This window comes from Labrus bergylta, chromosome 6 (genome assembly GCF_963930695.1).
Source record: "Labrus bergylta chromosome 6, fLabBer1.1, whole genome shotgun sequence".
NCBI classification, from domain to species: domain Eukaryota; kingdom Metazoa; phylum Chordata; class Actinopteri; order Labriformes; family Labridae; genus Labrus; species Labrus bergylta.
Window position 1 is genome coordinate 8,265,860 of NC_089200.1, and position 13,141 is coordinate 8,279,000.

The window sequence follows — 13,141 nt, forward strand, 5'->3', positions numbered from 1 at the left end:
TCTGAACTTTTTATGTTCATCTCATCAAGAGTTTGAAGCCATGCTAAGCAGGTCTTTGAGGCTGAACTGGATCAAGATTCATCAACTTGGCCTCTTAAAAACCTCCACATGCGTACCTGCAGGTTTTCATAGATTGTTGGTTTTGGTTGCCCTGTCTTGTTTGAATTTATTGGACCATCAGATCATGCTGCCAAATTTGTAAAGAAAGAAGGAAAAGCACACTTTAGCAATGGAGTATGAACCCTACAAAATACATTTAGATCAGGGCATGGTTGCAATAGGCAGGGATAATTTCAATATTCAATACTAAGATTTAAATTAGTTGAGTGGATTTTAACAGCGTTATTGCACGAAAGATCTGAGAGCAGGGAGATAGATGGGTGGCATGGGCCCCCCTTACAATCTGATTGGCCAGCCGATGTGTCAACCCAAATTCTAAATCTAAGATTGGCTATTTGCCTAATCAGAGGCAGGACTTAAGTTAAAAATCAACTATTCAGGCTGTATTTATCAGGCTTATGGTAGAACTTTCAGCTCTTAATAAATACTTTGCTCTTGCCTTAAAATATGTCGAAGCCTGGACACCGTCTAACTTGCAATGGACCTCCGTGCCAGTAAATGTATTTTGCAATTTAGAAACCGTACAAGAGTTAAATAACTAGTTAAGTAACTTAAATATTTTAAATTGTGACTTTGCACATCTTTGTTTTTTGAGTCCTGTAAGAATCAAGCTAAGGAGATTTATATGGTGCCAAATTTTGTTTCTTTCCCCAGTAAGTACACATTAGTGGGGATAGAAAGGGTAAAAAAAAAGTTCATTTCATTTGGGTAATAGGGTTTGTGTTCATTCTTCAGGGTACGACAGGATTTGGGAGTTTTGTCTCGTTGAGGAGCTGCAGCTTTATAACGACCGCTTCACAAAGACACACATTTCTGCTGCCTTTTTCAATAAACGTTAAACTGATTAAAAATGTCTTTTCAAACAAGATCGATTGAAGAGCACTCTTGCCGATGTCCAGGTAGGCCTTTAAACTAAAGCTCAAGAAAGTGGAAAACCATTCGTCGTTACCTAATCTTCCCTCCTATTGGTTGAGCCGAGGTGTCGTTATGGAGTGCTGTGGCCAAGTTTAAAATGTTTTAACTTCCGCACATGATGCCTCACGCTGCACAACACATAGACAACGAATGGGTTCATGAGCAGCGGGCAGAGCCCACCGCATCGAAAGGATTTTGACAGGTTAGCATTAAATTAACTATTTCCACATCTTAACTGAAAATGACCTGTTGCCAAGCAACCCAAACATTCTCCTGCACACTTGCTAATTTGATTGTGTCCTTGGTTACCACAGGCCAGCCACTTAGTTTTGTGTACATGTATTTGTGTGTTTTAATTTATAATGCAGGGAGTTAAATACAAGTCTGTTTGGTGATTCAGAGAAACCAGCTTCATTAATCAGGACAAACGGTCTGCTGTAAAGAGGTGAGTTGCTGGGGTGGAGTGATACATATCGTGAAAAGTCCCAGTCAAGTTGTTTTCTATATCAGCACTTATGGAATGCCTCTGGTCCAATCAGAACACTCCATCAGCACTGATGTTTAATACAGCATAGCATACATACAGTTTATGTGGTTGATTCCCACTTACAAATATTTCTGTGTTGTTTTAAATTTCCTAATCTAAGACTAACATTTAATCCAGCTTGTGATGTGATTTATTTAGACTCCAGGACCAAGAAGAAAAGGCTTTTTTATTGCAGCTGTATTCATGCTCACAGCCTGACACCATGCCTTTTTAAGGACACACATTTTAGGACTGTGACGCACAGTTCAGTAAATTAAAAGCTTGGATTTATTCATCGGCACACCTCGATTTACGGAGGCTAGAGAAACAGTTAGTTAATGTTTTTTTCTTTTTGCCTGCTCTGCTGCACAGAACAAGTTTAAAATATAGTTGGAAGGAGCCCTGAATCATGTTTTAGAAAGGCAGAAACGTGCACATCATGTGTGCACACTCTCTCACATACTGAATCTGAGCATCAGCTTGATTTAATTCTGCAGCTAAAACACAGGAGCCTGCAGAAAATGATAAATGCACAAGAGCAAGTGTGCTTAAGATAAACTGTCATCTAAACTAAATCTCTGTGAGCAGGGCAGCAGCTAGATGTGGGACAAAACCTCTACACTTTCAATATAAGCTATAACACCAGTATTTTCCCATATAGACTTTAAATCTATCAATAAATCCAGGAATCTGTGTGTGTTAGTCCAGTTTCTACACAACCATTCGTCCAATGAAAACATTTCAGTTAACAAATTCATTTTCAGTGTCTTCATTTCAGGCTTAGGCCATCACACCAATTTTTTTTTTAAGTCTGAAATGTAAGATGTCCCTGCCAATCGAGGACAGAGGTGCTGTCTTTTGAATTTTGAAGAGGGCGTCATATTTGGCTCCATCTTGAGATCTTCGGCTGGGCCCCAGGTTGAGAACCAATGCTCTTTGACCACATGATGTATTGAAGTCGTGACTAAGATCTCCATTAGGGAAGTTATGTTCAATCGAACCCCTTTTGGATGCTTCACCGAAAGTGATTCTGTCTGTTATAAATTGGATTTTAGCTCCACCACTGTTATGACATTTGCTAAGATCCAGTTTCAAAAGGTCTTTAAAAACTAACCTGTGATTGTGTGTAAAAAATAAAAACAAAGTGCCGTGTACCACACAGGATAATGATAACACAACATTTCACTTCGTAGAAGAAAAAAAAAAAACATCCACAGCATCTTCTGTAGGCTCCATATAATATGATGCTTGTGTGTTTGTGTGGTAGTCTTTGCCCACAGCTGTGATATTAGCCAGACTCTGCACAGTCTCAGGCTCCAGGGTCTTATGAGAGCTTTATTTGACATTAACCTGCTTACAGCTCAATGTTCTCTCCTGCTTTTCCAACACAGAGCCACTGAGAGACCAGATAATTAAAACCTGACAGGACATTCTGGTGATCAAATGTGATCAGGCGTGCAGGGAAGCACGTACACACTAACACATGCACTGGCAAAAGCTACAAAATGCTAACACGTAACCATGCAACCACTCCTATTAGCCCCGTACATACATCCCCGGGGCTGCACGTCTGGATCCCTGGTTTATTGTCTTGATGAGTTTTGATAATAAAGAGTGCTGGGATGAAGGGATTCATCTAACTGTGGTGTCAGTTTTATCTTCTTATTGCCTTGGATTTGTTGGCGCTGTTGTTGACATGTTTTATCACGGTGATGATTCATCATTCACTGAGCTGTTAAGGGAGCAATCTTCTCATAAAATGGTTATCAAATATAGTGACCGTCCAAATAAAAAAAGTTAGGCAGACTCATTGAAAACAATCCACAATGTGAGAAAAAACATCGACATATGTGGTGCCATTTCTTTCTTTAACATCTTGTCGTTTCAGTCTGATGTCTAATTTTCTGTCACTATGTGATAGAAAATCAAGTTTTTTGAATCTTGAAGCTAAAGCCATAATAGCGTATAGCTCCTGTGCCTGCACTCTGGGGGCCATGCTGACCAACATCTCCTGTGGCTAACAGACTATTGAAAATTACCTCATACAACCCCACTTCAAACATACCAAACTATCCCTTTAAAAGAACATTATATTTGCCACAAAGACGCTTAAAGAATCCAAATTAAAAATAATCCTGAAGGGTGACCTTATCAGGAGAATAGAGATGATCAAACACACAAAGCAGTGAGCTAACTCTCCATTCCTTTATTTCAACATCTTCACAGTTATCAGATAGTCCCTCCAGGACTGAACCACTCAGTGGTTTCGCAAAGTGATACAGGATGCACAATGTTGCTAATTTAATGATTACATTTTCTGATGTTAATGGCTTCAGTAACATTCGAAGGAACGCTGTTGACAGGTATAACCAAAAGTGTTGATTATGAGCTTAGAAAACAGAAACGCATTTTTAAGCCTGTTTGAAGTCCCCACATATGGAAATGTATTTGAGCTTGTATAGCACTTTCCTAGTCTTCCGACTACTCAAAGCCCTTTTACACAGCATGTCACACCTACATATTCACACACTGATGGCAGAGGCTGCTGTATATAGTGGCCAGCATCTAGTCCTATGCGCCACAGATGAAGCAGCAGGATCAACTTGGGGGGAGTTTTTGTCCCAGAGCAGATGGACATATGGCTGCAGGAGCTGAGGATCAAACCCCCGGCCTTCGGTTGAAAGACGACAAACTCTACCACTGAGGCACAGCCGCCCTGATCGAACCTGATGCATGTCTGCTTGTTAGTGTCTTTGGGACTGCCTTTACATAATTGGCAATTTGCATTGTTGCATCTTTTGCAACAATAATTGCAATTTAATCCATGTAAAACTGTTGAGGTTTGTTTTCATTCAAGTGGGGATCAGATACATTTTAATTTGCAAAAAAAAAAAAAAAAAAAAAAAAAAAATTCTTGTAGAGAGATATAGGTGTTACGACCAGTGAATTTAGGACCCATAAACAGAGGGGTTGATTGGTAATGAGGAATATTGTGGCAAATGGAGATGAAGATGGGTTGAAGATTCTGGAGGTCAGCAGAGTGAAGTGGATGAAGGCTGAACAGACCAGAGTAGGGGTGTGAGTGTGGCTGAGCAGTTTTGAGTCCAGAGAGCAGGTTGAGGTAGATGGCTGAGCAGGAAGGCAGGAGGGTGAAATGGTGATCCTGAAGCAAAGGAAAAAACTGGATGAGACTCATAAACAAAACTAGCAATTAGCCTGCGCCGTAGTCTACCGCAGTAGTTGACACAACGATCCGGCGATGAGTGGATGGAGAGCCGGGGTATATATACTGCTGAGGTGATGAGGAGATGGAGAGCTGGTGTGCAGGTTTGAGCAGGTGAAAGGAATGAACCTCAATCACGAGGGAGCCACAGAGTGAGAGAGCCATGACAATAGGTGCATTTAAAGACAACTCAATGACCACATTTAAGAAAAACCTGTTGAAAATATTCTTTACAAGGACATCTATTTTGTCCTTGGTAACACTATTCAGCAGACTGAATATTTTGGGGAACATAATGTGCAATGAATGCTTTTCTTTCCGTCCTCACTGTTAGAGATAAAGTGAGGACTTCCCATCTTATCTAACCCGAAGTTTAAGGGAAAACAGAAAAATTTGCCAAAGAATATAAACCATTCTTGTTCCTGATGAAAATTTTAACTTTCACTCTACTTATGCTTCATTCTTCATTCAGTAGATGCCTCAGACTTATGTCACTGCCTACTCCTCCTCTGTCTTAATTAATTGACTGATTGAGTCATATATTGACTTTCAAAGCAGATGGTTAATCAGGCTTAAGAGAAACTGGGTCAAGGCAACAGATGAGGCAACTTCAAATTACACAATCTGTGCAATCTCAGAAGTGATATTGGGTAAAATAAGGTTGGGAGGCTAATACCCAAATGCTCATCTTCTCTCTCCAGATGCAATCAGTTAATCCATGGGCTGTCTGTGACCATTTCTGCCCCCTGTACTGTTTGAAATTGTTTGTTCTGTTACACTAGTTATTTGTATTTATTTATAAGAAATATTACAGTTATTACCATTTTGCTCATGTTTGTTTATAAGTATTTTTTTATTATTAAAATAAATAAATTCTGTTAAATATAAAGATGTATGCCAGTCTATGAATATTGTCTTTGGTGGTCAAACTATCTGCAATATAAGGGGCATCGCTGAAATCTTGCCTAGGGCACCAAAATGGCTTTTGCCTGCTCTACAGGGGTTACTGCAGCTAGATGTTTGTTCTACCCTCAGAGTCTGCCTTCTCACGGTAAAAAAAACAGGCATGAAGCGAGAAAGTCCACACAAAGAACCACATCCTGTTTCAGATAGGGGCGTGGTCAGCTACGGACACAGAAACAGCCTGTTCTTAACAGATAGTGCCTGGATATGATAATATCCGTAGATATTATTGGCTGGCTGATTTATCGGTCGGGCTCTGGATGATAGTGCAGCCTTTGCATGCAACTGACATATAACCACATAGTCTGCAGTCTGATCCGAACCAATCACAGTAAAATGTACACATGCTGAGTGAGAAAGCATTGCTTGTCTGCATGAATGAAATTTTCTTACGATAAATTCTGTGATTGTTGCAAATCCCCTCATTGGAATAACGATGTAACTGCACTTACTTGCGCAGCCCTATAGCCTACCCTGACCTATGTTTTATTTTTGTTCCTTTTAAGGAGGATAATTATGATTCCAAAGAGGTGGAGAATCTCAAGTCCCTGATGTCACACCTCTGTCAGCTCCTGGACCTGCACAAGAAATAGGACTGCAGACTTTCCCTTTCAGTCTTTGATAAGGTGCGTCTTTTATGAAAAACCCATTTAAGGATATACAAGTGTATACAATAAGTACCAGGTGAACTCATGATGAGATGCGATATATTCATACAGTATCTACTTCTAACAGTGAAGTACTCATGGTGTAATGTTTAACCTTATAAAGCAAATGGACTGTTAAAAACAAACAAAGAAACTGCAAAAGGTTCAGGTGAAATTTTACCCCAATTACCTTTGTTTACGTTACTTTCACTAATGTCATAAGCGCCACTGTGGGGATGCGATAAGTTATATTGGCACGAATTAGGACAGTGATATATTTCTCTATCCATATTCAGTACCACTTTTAGTTTACAAGAGATAATGTGGTGGTGTATCCATGAATTAAACTGTTTTGGAATATACCTTTGCTGCCTCGTACGTCTTATACGTTCATCACTGATGTTTTTCCGACTTCATTTTAAGCTGGTTTTGGCTGTAACATCAACTCCTCCTGGCCAAGGCTACATTCACCTGAGGTGAATGAAGGGGAAGCATCTTTGGATATAATTATTCTTGAGTAGAAGCTCTCCACTGTGGCGGCAATCAGCTCTGGAGCCGGCTCTTCTTTGTCCAGCATGAAGAACTCCACACTCTGTACACTTCCCTGTCAAAGTCAGTTCAATTAGAATGGATCAATTGTTCTCAGGATTCTAACCCTTTAAATTCTAGGTTATTAATGGTGATTAGAGTCTTGGATATGTGAAAGACTAGCAACAACGTTGATTTGATTGCATTAGTCTTTATGTACCCTCTGCTTTGTGGCCAAAATGTACACACAAAATCTGCAATAAAATGATCAATGATTTTTTCTGCTTTTGTTTTCTGCTCTTTATACGGCTTTTGACAGAGGGACAGAGGGATGTGGGGGTGTGTAAGAGACAGGGTGCTTCGGGAGAAATCTTGTCGTTTTTTTTATTAATGCATTTTTTTGGTATTATTTATTTATTATTAATGCAAGACAAGCCGGCCAGAGAGCAGACTTGGGAGAAAGAGGAAAAATATTACAATAATTTATTATTATATCATTTAAATAATGACAAAAAAAAACGAATGAATAAGCAACGTCAGGTTATATCAATGATTATAATATTCTTCCACAACATCATCATTCGCATCATCATTATTATTGTCACCATCGACCATCATTATCACTACCAGCAACAACAAATGTAAGCTATTATTATAATGGGATGTTCAACAAACCCTCCCATAGATAAACCTTAATGCTGAGCCTCTCTACTTGACTATGCTGGCATATTAAGTAATAGAGGACCCGCACTTCACGTATTTTCTAAAAGTGCTCAAGTCTTGTGACAATGTTCCATGCTAACACTGTTATTGGTGCTGATGAGCACCAATAACAGCTGCGCCCCTCTGTCGCACTAACAACAGATGTCTCTGCGAGGAAGGAGGGTTTGACAGAGTTAATATGAATCACTTTTCAAAGTTGGAAAACTTTCACTTAGTTGAGGTGACATAAAAGTATAATATTGAGTTAACACAACATTTTCATAGACTTGAAGTAAAACTAACTTAGAATTTTATGTTTTCATGACTTTTTATTTTTACAGTGTTGCTTTTTCCCCACCTTTGCTTTCTCACACGCACAAACTCATGATCACACATTCAGCTGGAGGTCTGCAGCTATTTCTTGACAATGTTTCTCCTGTCATATCTTAAATGAGGAGGTGAAGACACAGGCATGCTTGCTGGTGCCATGGTGCTTTCAGACACTTTCCAGAACAGCTGATTGGGCCATGATTTGTACACTGTATGACAACAACTTGGTCAGGCTAAAATTTAGACCGAACTTCAGAATCAGTCTTGCAACTCAAAAATTGTGTTCTACAAAAAATCTACACCCAGCTTAAGATGACCAACAGTGAAATCTTCAGACGTGATGTGAGCAATAGGCTACTGCATTGGCAACACACAATTGACAAGTAGCAGGTTTAATACCTCTTTGCAATTCTAACAAATGCAGCAGTGACAAACTAAAGCCAACAAGAGCATAAAATACAGTGTGTGGTCAACATCAATTTAAAAAGTATGTGTATGCATAAGCGCACTAAAAGTGGGCCTCATTCACTAGTAGCTTCCTCCATTTTTTCAAAAAATCTTTCTCAAGATCCTGAGAATAGCCTTAGGCAGTTTCATGAAGCCGTTCCTAAACTGCAAAATTGTTCGCACCTGTGTTCCTATATTGATGAAAGCCATGTCCATGCAAGCCTCTTCAATGCCCATATAAGGTCATGAAACTGCAGAGCTGTAGACTGTAAACAAACATGGATGAGACCCACAGACTGGTTACTAAAGGATGCTTTTGAAGCCTGTCGGTGGTGGTCACCATGCTAAAGATGGTACTCAGCTGGAACTGAGGCCTGGGGTGCGTTCGAATTGTCCCTCCTATCTCCTTTCACTATCCACTTTACCTTAACCCTGCGAAAACGTCATGAGGTCAAGGAAAGATGTTAGGAGAATTCATAAAGGATTTACGGAAAGGCGATCTCGTTGCTCTGACAATCCGACCACATTTTCCACAAGGCGACGTAATTAAATGCGACAGGCCGGCGGAGGTTAATGACTTGGGTCTGCCGTGTTGAAACTACAATGTTCAGAAAATGGACTACAAAAAATGCATCTAAAAAACTCTTTCTGTACCTTCTTACCGGTGAAATAATCCTAATTACCGCAAGGTTGGGATTGAAATAAAAGAAATATAGACTACCAGACTACGAGTAACAAAAATGAAACCTTCAGCTTCCTGTCCACTCAGAAATCAACATCAACATAAATATGAAATTAATTGTTACATTTATGTAAGATATAGCCTACACATAATGTTTTAAGCATACAAATGTACAACTGCACAAAGCATTCTTAAGTGAATGAAATACGTTGAATAAAACATCATCTGGATAAAAATGTCTTTTATCTTTTTATCCCTTACACGATCTGTGTCACTTTACGATCATCGTTCATTTCCGTGAACGGTCGGATGCGCTTTAAATGTTGCGGCCGCAAGGAATTGTGGGGCGGCATATCTCATCTCCTTTCGTAAAGGATGGTCCAGTGTATCCTATGCTAAAGGAGGTTATAAAGGAAGCATTGACCCGCCTTTCCTTCACTTTTAGAGAATTCGAACGGCTCTTATCATGGCCGCCACTTAAATGCTTCCGGGGTTAAGGTAAAGGGGATTGTCTCAAGTCTGATTACAAAGTTTTTTCAGTTCCCTTTAAAAATATATTTCACCAAACATGCATAGCTCTTAGGCTACTAACGCAAACTTGTCACAGATAGCCAAGTTTGAATGGTGAGAGGCAATAAACCAAGAGTGTAATTGTTGTAAGTTAGTGCAGCACAACGTAAAACATGGTTATAATGCAGGGATTTGGAGTCCTTTATCTGCAGCTGTTTGCTTCTGCCAACCAGTTTTCATCCACCTATATGTTTTCCCACAGAATGACAGAGGACCCAGGCCGCACAAATATAAAAATATTGATAGTTCAAGATAGACCAATCATTTGCTGTAGGAACATAATGTGAGGGCACTCACTCTTGTTGCTCTCTGAGGTTGGTGAGTGAATCAACCCAGTGCAGAGGCAGGTGTGTGTGGCTCAATGGCCTTGATTAAGACCAGGTGTGAGAAGATTAGGTTACTCTTGGGCTCCAGTGCTTTCCAATCCAACCAATCCAACTTTATTTGTTAAGCACTTAAAACAACCACGGTTGACCAAAGTGCTTTACAGGAGAATAAATAAGAACCTCTCACTCCGATGGTGAGCTTTGTGCTCACTTATTGTCTCACCATCGGAGTGAGAGGTTCTTTCAGAGTGTTTGGGTTTGTGTATTCAGAGAAGCATCATTTGAACCTGTCAGTGAGCCATACTTGTCTTTTTAGTGTATCTAAGACTGGTAGTACTAAGTTTGTCTTTCTGCCCCAGCCTTTTAAGTTTCGAATTGTTTCCATTGTCTCACTGAGAGGGTTTGGTATCTAGTCAGCTGCTCGACATTGGCGGTTTAGTTTCCATGTTTAAGAGGGTTAGATGAAGGGAGCTTGTTTTTGTTTACACGTTATGATTCTTATACTTCCCCTTTTCCTAAAGATCACTTGTGACAGATTACTTTAACATACGCCACTGGCCCTCAATTTTGTCACCAATCCTCCTGAAACAATCCCACAGAACGTACCTCCTTTGGTTTTCCCTGCAGAGCATAGGACTGTCAGAAGGCATAGGGTAAATAGTCTGGGTAATTGCAGTTGACGTTGTTCTTTCGGACTGACAAAAATACAAATGAACATACTGTTGATAAATCCCCTCCAGGGACTAATGAGAATGTGTTAACCAAAGTGGGACTATGTGAGATTACACTGGCCTTTGACTTAAAAGAAAAATCCCATGAGTTCATCCTTTAGTCCAAGAAGACGTTTATGCCCAAATTTGATGGGATATTTGAATGATTTACTGCAGAGCTCTGTATGTGCCAAACTGAATGAATGAATGTTGCAATTAGTTACGTCTGGGTAAAACTGTGAAAAAATATTGATACTAAACTAAAAATTGTTTTGCTGGGCACCGACTTGAGCCCTGTCAAACACTCTTGGGGGTCCATGGACCCCACTTTGGGAATCACTGATCTATTATCTGCCCCTTTTCTTGTTCCTCAATATCATCGCTCCCTCACAGTGTTGTGCAAGTTGACACTTAAAAGAGCAAGCTCAAAGCTCAGTTCACACTTCCTTTTTTTTGTCTTCTAGCTGCCCTCAGCTACTCCCTTTCAGTGGAGACAAGTTGAACTGAAATTAATGAAACCAATGCAGAATAAAACCATGAAGTAACAATCTGGGTAATCGAAAAAACTGAGATGATGCTTTTACTTTGAAAAGCAAACCGGAAGCATTGCCATATTGACATTTGCAAAATGGCTCGCTCAATTAAACATTCACCAAAAATATGAATTAATTAACACACTAACTTAACACATTCAGGCACAACACTGCTCCCTCATACGCACACACTTACATTTATTTTGTAATTCTCCATGGGACAAATTAAAGTCCACTTTGTTGTCAATCACCAACAAGCAGTGTTCCCACAGCTTAAATTGGATGCCAAACATAATGTTCTCCTCACATCATCACTGGAGGGCAGCTTGATTGTGATGAGGAAAGAGTTGGCAGCCTCTAAAGCAGCAATTTACCTTCTCTTGATAAGTAAACATGTTGTCAGCTCTGCTGAAAGCTCAAACCAATCAGTCCTCGACCAACTTTGGGTGGATGGAAACCCTGTGGGTGTAGCTTTGTCAGCGCTGGACTATACTGCCAGCCACAGACATCACCAGGGGGAAATGAGAGAATGTTTTTATATTTTCTCCCACATACAGAAAAAGTGTATTAAAAGCCCAGAAGCCAAAGAGAACTTGTTTTTTACTCCAATGTCGTCAGCAACTGGTGCAGCTTTGCTGTCTTTTATGAGGAACCAAGTGAGTAATCGGCTCTCTGAGTGCCTGCAGATCCTGCACTACCCACGCCCTCTGCCTTTTGATGACGTTTTCAGTAAACAAACAGCACTTTATAGTTTTATGGTCTTAATCCATCAACTGCTTCAGACCCTGGGTAGATTTTATCTTTGTTTTCCCAGGTCTAGATGGCAACAGGTCAGTATAATGTTCAATGTAGATGCCTCTCAACAGGTCCCAATTAGTGGTGGCTGGTGCATTATTCTCCTCGGGGGAGACCTATCTATTTCTCATGGATGGACCATGAGGTACATCGTAGTTGGTTAGCTTGATGGAAAAGGCCAGTAATGGGCAAACAGAATAAGCTTTGTAGTCGTGGTCATTTTAACATAAGAAATAATGTATCTTACACAACAATGTTTAAGTAGTTTGACTTTAAAGTGGACAATTGCCACAGGGAAAATAAACGTCATAAAAAACGGGGTAGTGAATCATTGTTCAGTTATATAAAACCTATATTATAGTGATACACATCCTGGTTGGAAATTAGCAAATGTCCCCTTTAGTTTCTTAGCATCGTGTGTTTTTCTTGTAACTATTAGGTTTGGTTGGTTCCACCGCGCTCTGCCAATGAAAGGCGTCTGTTCCAACCTTCACAACAGGGTCCTAATGAGGTAATGAGGATGGTTTTGTTTGATAACGACGATTTAAAGATGGATGGTTTTTGTACAGATAGAGATCTCAAGAACTGCTGTCAATGTTGTGCTTTGCCTCTGGTCACTTCCTGTTAGCACATGTGTGTCCAATCGGACTCAAAGCTGACCGTTTGCACTTACTGACCTGGTGTAGTAGTGAAAGGAGATAGGAGGGATAAATCGAACGCACCCATTGTTTCCTCTTTTCTAGATCCTTGCTTGTGTTGTACTTACTCTCTGATGTACATCGCTTTGGATTAAAGCGTCTGCTAATTGTAGAATTGTAGAAAATGTAACACAATCTGTTGTAAGTTATTAGAAGAACAATAATCTAATCTTTTCTTTATAAGAAAATAAGTGCTTGGCCCTACTATTCATACCAGCCGTCCCTGTTGGAACTGAATCCCAAAAAAGGCAGACAACAGTGAACTTACTTTCATACACAATGTGCAGTTTCTTATCGAGTCTGATTACTGTTTTGGCTTCCAGAGACAAATTTAAAATCTCTGCAAGTCTGTTTGTCATCAGAGGGCTAATCTCCACCCGAGGCAGAGCAGCAGAGATTAATCATTCGGTGAAACATTATTAGGAA